The 14,340-nt window shown below is 44.4% G+C and overlaps 1 long non-coding RNA gene across 1 annotated transcript; it reads right to left on the bottom strand.

Annotated features, from left to right (window-relative positions):
* Nucleotides 1-12,811: 12,811 nt before the first annotated feature.
* On the bottom strand, nucleotides 12,812-14,108 carry LOC129708308 (uncharacterized). Its single transcript, XR_008725324.1, has 2 exons — nucleotides 13,483-14,108; nucleotides 12,812-13,295 (listed from the first exon to the last, which is right to left on the bottom strand). It is a non-coding gene; the product is annotated as an uncharacterized LOC129708308 (long non-coding RNA).
* Nucleotides 14,109-14,340: the final 232 nt, after the last annotated feature.

Below are 14,340 nucleotides of genomic sequence, written 5' to 3'. Positions count from 1 at the left end.
GGATATAGGATGCAAGTTGAATCCAGAGTTAAAATTGGCAGGTAAAATTAAAGGTAATGCTACGGTTGTTATGGGAGATTTCAACATGCAGGTAGACTGGGAAAATTAGGATGGTACTGGACCCCACAAAAGGGAGTTTGTGGAGTGCCTCCGTGATGAATTCTTAGAGCAGCTTGGACTCAAGCCCACCAGGGAGAAGGCAATTCTGGATTTAGTGTTGTGTAATGAACCGGATTTGATAAGGGAACTCGAGGTAAAGGAGCCACAATATGATAAAGTGACCATAATATGATAAGTTTTAATCTACAATTTGAGAGGGAGATGGGAAAATCGGAAGTAACAGTATTACAGTTGAACAAAGGGGACTATGGAGCCACAAGGAACGAGCTGGCCAGAGTTTACTGGAAAGATACCCTAACAGGGTTGACAGCGGAACAACAATGGCAGGTATCTCTGGGAATAATACTGAAGGTGCAGGATCAGTTCATTCTGTTTTCAGTCCTCCAGTATCCCAGGAGGTTGCTTTACACAGCAGCCTGCTCTGACCGGGTGTCTGCATGCACACTGGCAGTATTTTTTATCCGTTTACACCTACCAGGTTGAGGTTTTGGTTTATTATTGTTGTGCGTGCCAAGGTAAATGAAAATCTTTGTTTTGCTTGCTATCTAAGCAGGCCGTGAAGCTTTTTTTCCCCGTACACGCCTAGGTATAGTGAAAATCACAAACCTGGGGAAATTAGGCTCCAATGGACTGTTTGATGTCCACAGCTGTCAGTCGATGTGGACACTGAACACGGATGGATGTTCAATATGCTGTGCCTTCACACAATCAGCCTTTCTGGACATGGGAACGAGTGACTTACACTGAAATGTAACCAGTTATATTTATAAACAGGTTAGCTTTTCCAGAAATACTCCGGGATAAGGCTTTTATTAGCTCTTTCTTGAAGTTATCCTTTAAATGCATCATATAATTTTCATAGTCAACCATAAACATGCTTTATTTTTATGTGCAAACATATTGATTCCACACATTACTTTTTCCTCGATAGGAAGCAAATTAACTCAATATTCATCCTTTCATGTCGAATCTGCCCACCCATCCTGGAATAATATTTTCCTTTTGCTCGTCATTGTATTCAATTGTATAACATTCCAATTCTATACTAACTCACAAAAAGTGAGGCACAGTACCATTTCCAACTTTAGTTAAGTGTCACACACAAATTAAAATCACATAAAAAAAAACTCTGATTATTTAATACTTCTTAAGAGTCATTAAACTATCATTTTGTCATAGTAAGGAAAACAAATGACCTCGGAACTTTTAAAACTGATTATGTATGTGCAGTCTTAAGCTGTCAATTTAATGTCCTATGTATTACAGTTTCTTCATTAACCGTTTGATTGAATAGTAACTGGAAAAAAAAAATCATGGTACTACTTTATAATGCTGGATTTACCATGTTATAACTACTGGATTTAGAATAATAGGCTTTTTGCACTTTGGCCTCAATCAGTCAGAGAATTGAGTATAGCGGTTGAGGACTGAAGAAACATCACACATTCTTTCCCTCCAGAGATGCAGCCTCGCCCGCTGCGTTACTCCAGCATTTTGTGTCTATCTGCGGTGTAAACCGGCATGTTAAGTTTCTTCCTGCACATAGCAGTTGGAGGGTCTTGATGCAGTTATGGTAAGGCCACATTTAGAGTACTGTGTTCAGTTTTGGGCTCCATGTTATAGGAAAGATGTCAAGCAGGGAAGGGTGCAGAGATTTATGACACCCCTTTGATATCTGGTTTTCACACCTTCCCCTTCCATATTTCTGTGCCTCCCCCTCCCATGACGCTCAGACTGAAGAAGGGTCTCGACCCGAAACATCACCCATTCCTTCGATCCTGAGATGCTGCCAGTACTGCTGAGTTACTCCAGCATTTTGTGTCTATCCACGTTATATCATTGGAACAAAATGGACAGCAAAAGCAGCTTTTTTGGTTAGCTGCTACTTGCCAATTTTACAGTTTATGATAGCCAAAGATCACTATATCTGCATGAAAACTATTAGAGAGTCTGCAAGTTATCATTGGGTTTCTTCCTTGTAGCAGCAGGCCAGCCTTCACAACAGCACATCCCTTGCCTTCTGCTTGATATATTGTCATATGTAATCTCCTTTACAGTCACAGCCTTCATCTGTTCAATAGATGTTGACGCCCTCATTCATGTCTTTGTTACTTCTAGACTTAACTAGTCCAATGCCCCCCTGGCCGGAGACTAGTTTCATGGTCCATAAACTAGAGGACATCCAAAAATCTGCCAACAGACTACTAAACCAAACTAAATTTGATTCACCCACATTAGTTGCTTATCTAAATTGGCATCTGATTAAACATCACCTTGCTTTTGAAATTATCACCCTTGTTTTTAAATCACTCAGTGGATTTTCTTCTTCCAAACTCTGTAACTTCCTCAAGAACTCTTCCTCGTGGTTCTCTGCAATCCTCCAACTCTAGCACGTTAATCTTCTTTGAATTTAGTTGCTGAAAAGCCAATCTTAATCTTCCAAGGCATCAAATTCTGGATTCCTTTCCAAATTCTCTTTAGTTCTCTTATGTCTTTCCTCCTTTGAAGGGCTCATTAACACCATGTTTAAGAGGGAACTGCAGATGCTGGAGAATCGAAGGTTACACAGAAAAGCTGGAGAAACTCAGCGGGTGCAGCAGCATCTATGGAGCGAAGGAAATAGGCAACGTTTCGGGCCGAAACCCTTCTTCAGACTGATCGGGGGTGGGGGTGGGTGGGGACAAGAAAGGGAAAAGGAGGAGTAGCCAGAAGGCTGGAGGGTGGGAGGAGACAGCAGGGGAGCTGAGGAAGGGGAGGAGACAGCAAGGACTAACAGAATTGGGAGAATTCGATGTTCATGCCCCCGGGGTGCAGACTCCCCAAACGGAATATGAGGTGCTGTTCCTCCAATTTCCGGTGCTGCTCGCTGTGGCCATGGAGGAGACCCAGGACAGAGAGGTCGGAGGCGGAGTGGGAGGGGGAGTTGAAGTGCTGAGCCACCGGGAAACGATCGCCCAACCTCCGCTTGGTCTCACCGATATAGATCTGCTGACATCTAGAGCAGCGGACGCAATAGATGAGGTTGGAAGAGATGCAGGTAAACCTCTGTCGCACCTGGAACGATTGCTTGGGTCCTTGAACGGAGTCGAGGGGGGAGGTAAAGGGACAAGTGTTGCATCTCTTGCGGTTGCAAGGGAAAGTGCCCGGGGAGGGGGTGGACCGAGAGGGAAGGGAAGAATTGACAAGGGAGTTATGGAGGGAGCGGTCTTTGCGGAAGGCAGATATGGGGGGAGATGGGAAGATGTGGCGGGTAGTGGGGTCACGTTGGAGGTGGCGAAACTGACACTGACTCCCATGGCTATCTGGACTACACTTCTTCCCACCCTGCTTCCTGTAAGGACTCCATCCCCTACTCCCAATTCCTCCGTCTACGCCGCATCTGCTCCACGGATGAGGCGTTCCACACCAGGACATCTGAAATGTCCTCACTATTCAGGGAACGGGGGTTCCCCTCCTCCACCATAAATGAGGCTCGCACCAGGGTCTCTTCCATACCCCGCAACACTGCTCTCTCTCCCCATCCCCGCACTCGCAACAAGGGCCGAGTCCCCCTAGTCCTCACCTTTCACCCCACCAGCCGTCACATACAAAAAATAATCCTCCGTCAGTTTCGCCACCTCCAACGTGACCCCACTACTCGCCACATCTTCCCATCTCCCCCCATATCTGCCTTCCGCAAAGACCGCTCCCTCCATAACTCCCTTGTCAATTCTTCCCTCCCCTCTCGGTCCACCCCCTCCCCGGGCACTTTCCCTTGCAACCGCAAGAGATGCAACACTTGTCCCTTTACCTCCCCCCTCGACTCCGTTCAAGGACCCAAGCAATCGTTCCAGGTGCGACAGAGGTTTACCTGCATCTCTTCCAACCTCATCTATTGCGTCCGCTGCTCTAGATGTCAGCAGATCTATATCGGTGAGACCAAGCGGAGGTTGAGCGATCGTTTCGCCGAACACCTCCGCTCGGTCCGCAATAACCAAGCTGACCTCCCGGTGGCTCAGCACTTCAACTCCCCCTCCCACTCCGCCTCCGACCTCTCTGTCCTGGGTCTCCTCCATGGCCACAGCGAGCAGCACCGGAAATTGGAGGAACAGCACCTCATATTCCGTTGGGGGAGTCTGCACCCCGGGGGCATGAACATCGAATTCTCCCAATTCTGTTAGTCCTTGCTGTCTCCTCCCCTTCCTCAGCTCCCCTGCTGTCTCCTCCCACCCTCCAGCCTTCTGGCTACTCCTCCTTTTCCCTTTCTTGTCCCCACCCACCCCCACCCCCGATCAGTCTGAAGAAGGGTTTCGGCCCGAAACGTTGCCTATTTCCTTCGCTCCATAGATGCTGCTGCACCCGCTGAGTTTCTCCAGCTTTTCTGTGTAACCCTCATTAACACCATCATTGACTAAGCTTTTGGTCACTCTCCTTGCATATCAGGGGCAGCACAGTGGCACAGCTGTAGAGATCCTGCCTTACAGTGCCAGAGACCTGGGTTCAATCCTGACTACAGGTGCTGTCTTGATGTAGTGTGTACGTTCTCCCCATGACCTGTGTGGGTTTTCTCCAGGAGCCCTGATTTCCTCCCACATTCCAAAGACATACAGGTTTGTAGGTTAATTAGCTTGGTATAATAATAAATTGTCCCTAGTGTGTGTGTGTGGGGTAGTGTAAGTGTGCGGAGATCGCTTGTCGTGCGTGGACTTGGTGGGCTAAAGGGCCGGTTTCCACGCTATATAACTAAATTAAACTGAACTATTATTTGACTCGGTGTCAAATTTTGTTTCATGTCAGGTCGTCAAGTTCACCATTAAGTGAACAAGTATGGTGACGTACAAGTACAATGAAAATCATGTTTATAGCAACATCACACTCAAACCATACCCAAAAACATAAATTCTACACACATTATACTGAAATGACAAATTCTTTCAATGACAATGACAAGACGTAAAAAGAAAAGGGCTGTGCAAAGAAAAAAATACATTAGTGCAAAAACACAAGTAGAAAACAAATCTAATTTCGTGCAAGAAGTGTTAGGATTATGCAGGGGATTATCTCATTCTGAAGAATGGTCTCGACCCCAAATGTCACCCATTCCTTCTATCCAGAGATGCTGCCTGTCCTGCTGAGTTACTCCAGTATTTTGTGTCTTATCTTTGGTGTAAACCAGTTCCTTCCTACACAGGATTATGTAGGACGGATCAAGAATCTGATGGATATCAAACAGTCCATTTGAGCCTAATTTCCCCAAATTTGTGATTTTCATTATACCTAGGCGTGTACGGGGGAAAAAATGCTCAACGGCCTGCTTAGATAGCAAGCAAAACAAAGATTTTCATTTACCTTGGCACGCACGACAGTAATACACCCAAACCTCAACCTGGTAGGTGTAAACGGATAAAAATACTGCTAGTGTGCATGCAGACACCCGGCCAGAGCAGGCTGTCGTGCAAAGCAACCTCATGGGATGCTGGGGGACTGAAAACAGCAGTCTCAGCAGCCAGTTGAAGGCGATGGGGACTGTAAACCATTGCCAGTCGATAGCAAAGCAACAACCGATAATCAATAACGACGTGGTTTTTTAGGAAGTAATGCACTCGGGTAAAAGAAACGTGACTTTAAAAGGGGGCCGTCACCGTAGAACTAGTTTCTAGAGAGAAAAGCTTCGCCCCACAGACGTGTTGCAGCTTTAAGTGGGATATCAGCTTGTGCTGAAATTGCAGCGGCTGATGACGTCAGGCGGATGACGCCACCGGCTGGGGTTTCAGGTGACGTCATCCCAGGAAGAGGAGGGGGTCCCAGGACGACGTCACTCTTTTCCCAGGGCTGTGGCCTCGGAAGAAAGTTCAGGGCAATAAAGCAACATAATGGCTGGGAGTTCTCGTCCCGGGCGGGGAGTGGGAGCAGGGGGAGGGGGGAGACCGCAAGTAGCGCAGGACTCTGTCCCAACAACAACAAAATATGCACACAGGAAGGATTTCAAGGGAGGAATATAAAAAAACACACATGGAATCGGGGGAAGAAAAAGTAAACAGATGATTTTTGTTTTGTTTCTGAAAGCAAACAATAATCAGCATGGATGTACTTAGCTTTCTGTTATTCTCTATTCAAGGCGCCGGCGTTGGGGGAGGGTCTTTCAGGAAGAGAGGGCTGCTCTGTACAACACTTGGGAATATTGTCAACCCTACAATGGCCGAGTTTAGGAAGTTTGGAGAATTGCAGCTTCTCTAACGGATCAGCGAATCCGGAATTTTAGGCCGGTGGGGTTGGGGGGGAAACACGTTTCCGCTCCCACTACCCCCCCTCCCCTCCCCTCCCTCCCCGTTATAACACAAGTCCGTTCGGCGGGAGCGCCGGTTTTGGTAACAAAGGGAGCGGGCTGCTTGGCCAAAGCGGGACACACAGGGACTGAGGGGGAAAGCGGTGAGGATCTGGAAAAGAGATTAGATTTCGCTTCTCTCTCATCAATTTTATGGTTAATGTCAAGCGGCTCCATTGTGGGAGAAGAGGCACGTCAGCTAGCTATAAATTGGTGAGCGGAGTGGCAGTGCAGAGTGCATCTGTTTGACCGGGTTCATTGCCTCTGATACTGTATGGAGACAGGTAGAAGGAACCCTGTTTGAGCACCATCTATCAGCAAAGCAGAGCCAATCCTGGACAAAATACAAACCTACTAGATATTCACAACCGAGTTTTCCCTAGAAAACATTTTCGATCTGCCGCCTGCGCCGGCCCGGTATGTTATTTTTGCCTTAAATTTTGTTTATCTCGCTGTATTTTTTTTTACATGTCGGCAGTTGATTGGTAATCCAAATGAATATGAGACAGAGAAATGAAAGAGAGGGGAGGGAGGCAGAAAGCGAGAAAGTAGAAATGAAACGGCCTACTCCAGCTAAAATAGCTGCACACGGTGTAAAGAAAATACCCTAAATTCACTGACCGCACGGTCCCTTAGTTACGAGGGACATAAGCCCAGCAGTGGAGTACAAGCTTTTTTTTTAAATCGTGCTGAGGAATGTAAGGTTGCTGATTCATTTTATAATTTAAAAATAACTTTTTTTCCCAACAAATCAAAACACCCAATCTATGGCGACAAATATCCACGGGTTTGAAACCGTGATGGAGGTGACAATATATTGTGCTGTGCGTGCTGGAAATATTGGAAAAATAAAAGTGTAATTTAAAGATGAATTTGGAAGTAAATTATATTTTGCACGCACGGTCGGTTTATTTATATCTCCGTTATCAATGTTCGGGAGGACGCGCTGTCCCGCACTGGGATGAATGGCGGACCCATTTAATTCACCTTTAGAATGTGTTCAGTGCCGTTAATATTTTATTTTAACTTCAGATTCCGAGACCAGCAGTTTATTTGCAACTTTAACACTCGTGTCAAATGGTAGAGAAATAAAAAATCGGGGGTAATTGAGCGAATTCCCATTTATAAGAGGTTCTGCTTTACTAATTTAAAATGGGGAATATTTCGCCTGTGGTTTTAAAGAAAAATAACGATTGCCCTTCGTGATTCTATTATTGTCGAGAAATTGTCGATGTTTCTGAATTCAAGGCAAATGACTGACCCATCTCTTAACAAACTGCTGCAAAATCAAACGCCCAGCACTATAATAAAATGCACGTTAGGTGGTGACAATGCAATGAATTAACCCATATTCATGACAAACATATCTAACAGTGAGTTTTGTTTGTCGCTCATTTTCTAAGAGTAGTTTTATTTTTGCAGAGCTCCTCAACAATTCGCTGTTTGTTATATCCTATGGTTTAAAAAAAAACAGTATGCAGAAACTGACACAGGTTTATAAATACGTAGCCAATTAGGTCTTGTTTTGCAGGCTTAAAGCAAATAGATTAAACACTTTTGAGCTGCCATGCCATTTAGAACCTCAAAACGTCTTTTGTTTTTTAATCAAATTATAGCAGAAATTCGAGTATTTTCTTTGGCGATGAACAGATAGCAGGTCGGCTGGCGTGGAGGAAGTGAAATCATGCAGAAAGCATAATCCTCACACGATCCGCCGAGTCCCTTATAAAAAAAAGATTCACAGTGGCGAAATAACGTAATCTTGATTACAGGCACATCGCGGGGAAAGAGGGGCCGGGTTGTAAAAGAAGAACGTCTTTACCCTTCTCATTTATTTATTTATTTTTATTGCTTATTGTGTCATAAGCAACAAAAGGAGTTTGAAAGGGGAAATCCCGCGGTAGGAGAACAGTTTGTCATGAGGGAGTGTAATCTTATTGTTTTCTGCTGACTGAAGGCTAGGTTGTTGATTACCTCCTTAAAATTCAGAGGGAAAAAAACACAAAATAAAACAGAATGCTCGCTAGGCAATAGAAGTTGATTATTTTAACGCCGGTGTTTGAGATAATAATAGGCGCCATCATTATCTACATACAATAGGATTCTGACTGCCCTTCATTGTAGGAACGTAATCTATGGAATCGGGTTAGCATTAAGATTTAAGTACGGTAATAAAACGTGTCTGATAAGTTTTACCTCAATATTACTGGAGGTTGAAAAGTAATTCCATAACGTGAAATTGGCATGGTTGTCATAGTTTTAACATTGGTGTTGAAATATTTGTGTGGAATGAAAGGGACGGATCTGTGTGTGTGTGTTTTTTTTAAGACTTTATTCTAAGGGTTCGGACATATCGATGTGATATCGGGGGAAGGTATCAGCGAGCAACCGCCTCGGAGCTCACCCAGAACAGGGAAATATACCCCGCTTACACCAGAATCAATGTGGAAGTCCTCACACAAGCGCCCTGTGAGACCGGCCATCACGAGAACATACTGATATCGTAACCCAGCGTGTTATTCTGTTGTAACACGGCGGTGGCTTCTGTGCCATTTTACATTCGCCGCTTTGCAATTCATTTCATGTCCGCTTCTTTTTTTTTTTGGTCTCATTAAACAGACGGCACTAAAGAAATAGATAAACCCGGCCCTTCAGTACCATTCCCAGTAATGGTGAAATCTAGCGACGGTCTACGACCAAAATACACCGCATGAGCTAGCTGAGCACGGAGTTTGCAAAGGCCCTTGTTGTTTCACGTTACAATGCGTCCAAGAATTTACAGACAAACGTGCTACACCTAGAAATAGGGAGAATAAACTACGTAATGATTTTTGTTGCATTTGAGCACACATCAGATGCACGGACTTCCATTACACGCCTTCCCCTAAAGCACATATGCTATGCACTACCATACTTCGCTTTACCTCGGTGTCACGTTATCTTGGATATATTAAATAAAACCTTTGCCCTTCCAGTTCACCGAATCAAGTGTGTAATGGCAGCATCGCGCGTCCTTCTAAATCGCTCCAAAGGGGTTTGGTCTTTCTCTTGGGCTTCTCTGCCCAGGAGGATTTCTCTTGCATATTTCACGTCCTTTCTGATATTTTCCCTTTCTCTCTCTCTCTGATCCCCTCCCCCCTCCCTCTCTCACTCACACTCATCCTCGCGCTTGTGCTCCCCCGCAATCTGCTTTGTAAAATAAACACATTTTTTACTTTGATTAACTAGATTTCTAGCCGCAGCCTTCCCGTCTTCCGACCGATAAGATCTGAAACCGAAAGTAGATTTCTCGGCGCCCGCCGAGAGAACGTCGCCGTAGCCTCCACAGATTTACACACGCACCGAGTTTGTGCCTAGCGACTGAAATATTCCTTAAAACAAAGACCTAAACTCCAGCGAGTAATTTTTTACAATTTCCTGAAAAGAACTGGTCCCGGAGAGTTGAGAGGAAGGGCGAGCGTGGTTCTGGATTTGAAACAGAATTTTCTTTTGAAGGCAACTTGTTTTAAATATCAGCAGACTCCCACTGTGCGAGCGCATGGTGTCAAAACTCCTAGTATATGCGGATTTTACATTCACACAGTCGCTCGACATCCTTCCGCCAAACGCCGGTGTTTGAAACCCGAGCCCTCCTGAATGTTTCAATGCAACTCACTTTAAGGCCAGTCAGCTCCATCCGGCCCGTCCTCGGTTGCAACTCAAACCGAAGCTGGGATTGTTTTAAATATATCTCGGGAGAAAGCTATCTGGAATCGCTGCTCCTTTTGAGATCTGCATCCGTCTGCATCGTGGAAGTTCACCCAACGCAGAACAACCCAATCCAATATTAAAATGCCCATCCGCATGCGATGTATATCATTTATTCAGATAGGCAATTAAATTCAGCACAATACATAAATTCATCAGCAGATAGCGATTGCTAATAACTACCTCCCATATTGAGCATCGATTGTGTCTTCGTCATATTGCTATGCAATAAATTGATAATTAACAGCTCCGACTGGTCATAAAATCCTTTTAGTTTAAGCGTAGCCCTTTGTGGAAGATTCTGCAATGAACGTTCAAGTTTATTATTTAAAACGACAAGGACTTCTAACTCTATCCGTACACCCAAAACAGAAAGGCCACGCCGCGAAAGGCATTGCCAAAAGTCTGCTATTAAAAAAAAGAAGAAAATCTGATATATTGTCAGGAATAGGCCGCTTGTTTGTTGGGCAATTGTATAACAAATTTAACAATTGTTTAAGTAATTACTCATGGGTGAATAAAGCAAATCTCAAAAAAAACATTTATCTCCAGTTGAACGTTCAATATCACCTCGCCCACATTCGCCGCATGCAAGTCCCACAGTAAATGTACGAAGGCGGTGGGTCTAATCAGAAATCGCCAAATCCATTTAAATTAATCTGCCGAAGCAACAAACGATATTCACAAAAGAAAATGGTAATAACTTATTCGAATATTGTAAGGGCCAGTTGTTCGCAGTAATGTAGCATTAGAATTTGTAATAACATGCTTAAAAACTTATCCAGCTAGCAATAATTGAATGTGGATAGATTAAGGTCACCCCAACCCCCTCTATAAATGTACTTAAATAAGATCTTGTCAGACTTCGAGATCGGTGGTATTTTGATTTTAGGGAAGTCCGTTTCTTTCCTTGCTATCGAGATTTTATTTTGAGACAAAACACATTCAGTGCGTCTGAAAGTAAACGTTCTCGGTTACTAAATGTAACAACAGAGCTCTGAGTTCAGACTGTCGACATTTGTATGGGAAAGTATGGTGGAAGAGGGCAGATTAGATGCGACGCAATTTGTTTAATATTGATATAGGCGCAAAAAAAAAATGTTGGAGGCCACCTCATCTCAAGTTGATTTGAGAGCTGGCGGCCGTGCGGTTTACATTGTGCTAAACTCCCATTACATTGTGCTTACTTAAGCAGCAGGGCGATTACGGAGTGTACGTGGCGGATCCTTAACCAGGTTCAGAGTTGGGACTCGATATTTTCGCACCCTGGCTTTCAAGAATCGAGAAGTAGAAATTCTCGTGGCGGGGGCGGGGGGACAATGGTAGAGAAACAGCACAATAGATGTTTGGGATTTTTCCCCTTTCTCTGGCCACTGTGTTTCCACGTGCTCTCTATTCTTAAATGTAGAAACACGTTAAAAGAACAAAGCTCTAGAGTGAAGTCCCGCGACGGGAAATTTAACTACCTTTAAAATTGCAATTGAATCTGTTGTATATTTTATCCCATTGCACGGCTACCCCCCCCCCCCCCCCCCCCCCCTCCCCCCCCTCCCTCCCTCCCCCAGACAAATTTTGGGGAAGAAAACATCATCAGATTTGTCTGGATTCCTATATCCGACACTATTTTTTTTGGTAAATCGTCGCCTCTTTACACACTTATTCCCGAACTAAATATTGGTAACGTTAAATAAATAGCCATTACAAATAGAAAGGCCCAGCAACTGGGATTGGGGATAACTATCTTTATTTTCAATCATTAGGCTACTTTCCTTTTACATGATAGTAACTTCATGATATGGCGTGTGAGCGTCTCTGTACATAAAGAGCCCATTATACAAATTGTTTATTTTTATTTTTTTGATAAAAAGCTGTTCGAGCCCAAGGAGGAAATGTCTGACCTTATGAGGTATTCCAGCTTTTTATGCGTTTTATTTTTTCCGTTAGCCACTTACAATTGTAATACAAAGTACGAACAGACATCTGCTTTATCTTTGAAACACTTTCTCTTAATTGATGTTTTAAAGTGCTCTTTATGGCGATCGGTACGTTCCAACTTATTAAAACTAAAACCAGATCTTCAACCACTCCCCACTTTAAAACAAAACGCACAACTCTGGGTACGTGATCTGTGTAAAATGTCTGAAATTCCAATTAAATAGGCGATTAAAAAGCGCACTAGGCATCCGCTGCTTTTTAGACTTTTCGAGCTTCGTTTAAGTTTACGTTTTTCTTCAATAAAATGCCTCGTAATGAAGCAACCGTGCCAATAGCTTCCACCATTTACGAGAGTGACCTCAACAGCTTATAATGTAACACAGATGCTCTCCCCTATTAGAGAGATTTCTCACATTCACTCAAAGCTAGGTGGATTAAAGTAACAGTCTTTCTTTCTGAGACCCTATTTACAATCTATATTGAAATCATACAGCAAGATCACCGACTGGTGCCTTTCCTACTTAAATGGTCCCCCTTTTTTCGCCTTCTGAGCTCTATATTCTTTCCGAAGCGGCGGGTTCTGTCGCTCACGCCTCCGAATCAGACTGAAAGCCCAGAGATCACTGGTTGAACGGTTCAGAATTCATGAAAGCCGTCTAAAACTGACAATTTACGGCAGGGGAAAAAAAACAGATGTCGGCACTGTGGGTTTTAACACATTTAATGGGTATTTGTATGCACTATACCAATTCACAACTGGTGCCTGTGCAAATCCTTGCATTGAAAAGTTAATGAAATATACAGATAGGACATTTCCAAGCAGTCATTGTCATTCTCTTAGAAGCAATTGTACATTATTGTCTTTTTACCTATCGTTCCCTTCTGCGTTTTGTTTTACAAAACTGATCAAGATGCGTCCCGTTTCTCTTCCCTTTTTTTTGTGTGTGTTTTTTTTTTACGTTGCGCTGCAAGCATGTAGAGAGTAGCCTCCGGCCTCTGGTGACAAGTCCTCGTTCCGGTAGTTGGGTCTGGGTGTAAGATCGAAGGAAACTGTCAGTCAGTGATGCTTCATTGATCACGCACAATCCTCTTTGCAGGACTTGCCTTCTTCAAGAGCGATCAGTCATTTTGCATTAATTATCCAATCCACTAGTCCTCTAGGCTTCAACAGGACTCCTCTGTGCGCTGGCTGTTGGTGCAAGTGAGTGAGTGAGAGAGAGAGAGAGAAAGAGAGAGAAGCAAAAAGGAGAGAAACACAAGTTAAACTAGGAGTAAGAACCAGGTGCACCAAAAAAATATTATTGACGGATTTCCTCAGAAGGTAGTGAATGAATGAGAAAATAGAATTAGGAAATAAATCAGTTTGTTAAACCCACCTTGATTTGCCATTCACTTCTCTTGAAACGTCTGCACTGGAGAATTAAATCCACGCGGATGCAAGAACACGCTATTATTTGTTTACTGCAAGCACATGGCCTTCCAAACTTCCCCTTCGCGCCAGGCGTCTTGAATTGCATTTCTTTCCACCCTTTCGTGCACGGATAGTTATCCCAACTTCTTCAGATCTCCCGTTTTTCTTTTCCTTCTTCTGATCTTGTGCCTTTATGTCGATTAAAGCATTTGTACCTTCCACCGCTGTGTGCCTTTAAAGGGCTTTCAATAAGTCTACCCATGTGTTGCTCCTCGGTTGTATTTCGTTCAATCGGAGTCATCTTTGCGCTGGCTTCCTGGTTTTGCAAAAAGTCTGTTGCTTCGCTTCTCCTGTTTCCTTCCAGCACCTCCAGAGGAGACTTTCACATTCTGCATTTTGTTCTTCCTCGTTGCTCACCCCACTCCCTCAATGTTCTGAAACTTCCTCTTTGCATTTCTTTCCACTCCACGTAATTGTTTTCTCCCCACCCCCCTCTCCTCTTTCTTCTCAGCCACCATTGCCCCAGTCCAAAAAAAAAGCTCACCTTCCTCCTCCTGCATGCACCACATCTCCACACTTCCACTCTCCCCCTTTTCTGCTCAAGGGCCATTCGGGTCTCTCCCGGAGGCCGCCGCGAAACCGTCACCTCCCTTTATACGTCTCCCTCCCTTTCAACCCGCGGCCAGGGGCGCCCCGAAACCGTCGCCGCGCCCTAATTGCTTCTCATGCGGCCCGGCGCGGCCTGGCCTCCAGCCAATCAGAGGCTTGTTGACACTGGTTGATGGGCAGATTACGGGCGCGGCGCCAGCCAATGGAAATCTTG

This window comes from Leucoraja erinacea, chromosome 23, assembly GCF_028641065.1.
Source record: "Leucoraja erinacea ecotype New England chromosome 23, Leri_hhj_1, whole genome shotgun sequence".
Classification (NCBI taxonomy): domain Eukaryota; kingdom Metazoa; phylum Chordata; class Chondrichthyes; order Rajiformes; family Rajidae; genus Leucoraja; species Leucoraja erinaceus.
This window is presented reverse-complemented; position numbering and strand designations above follow the sequence as displayed.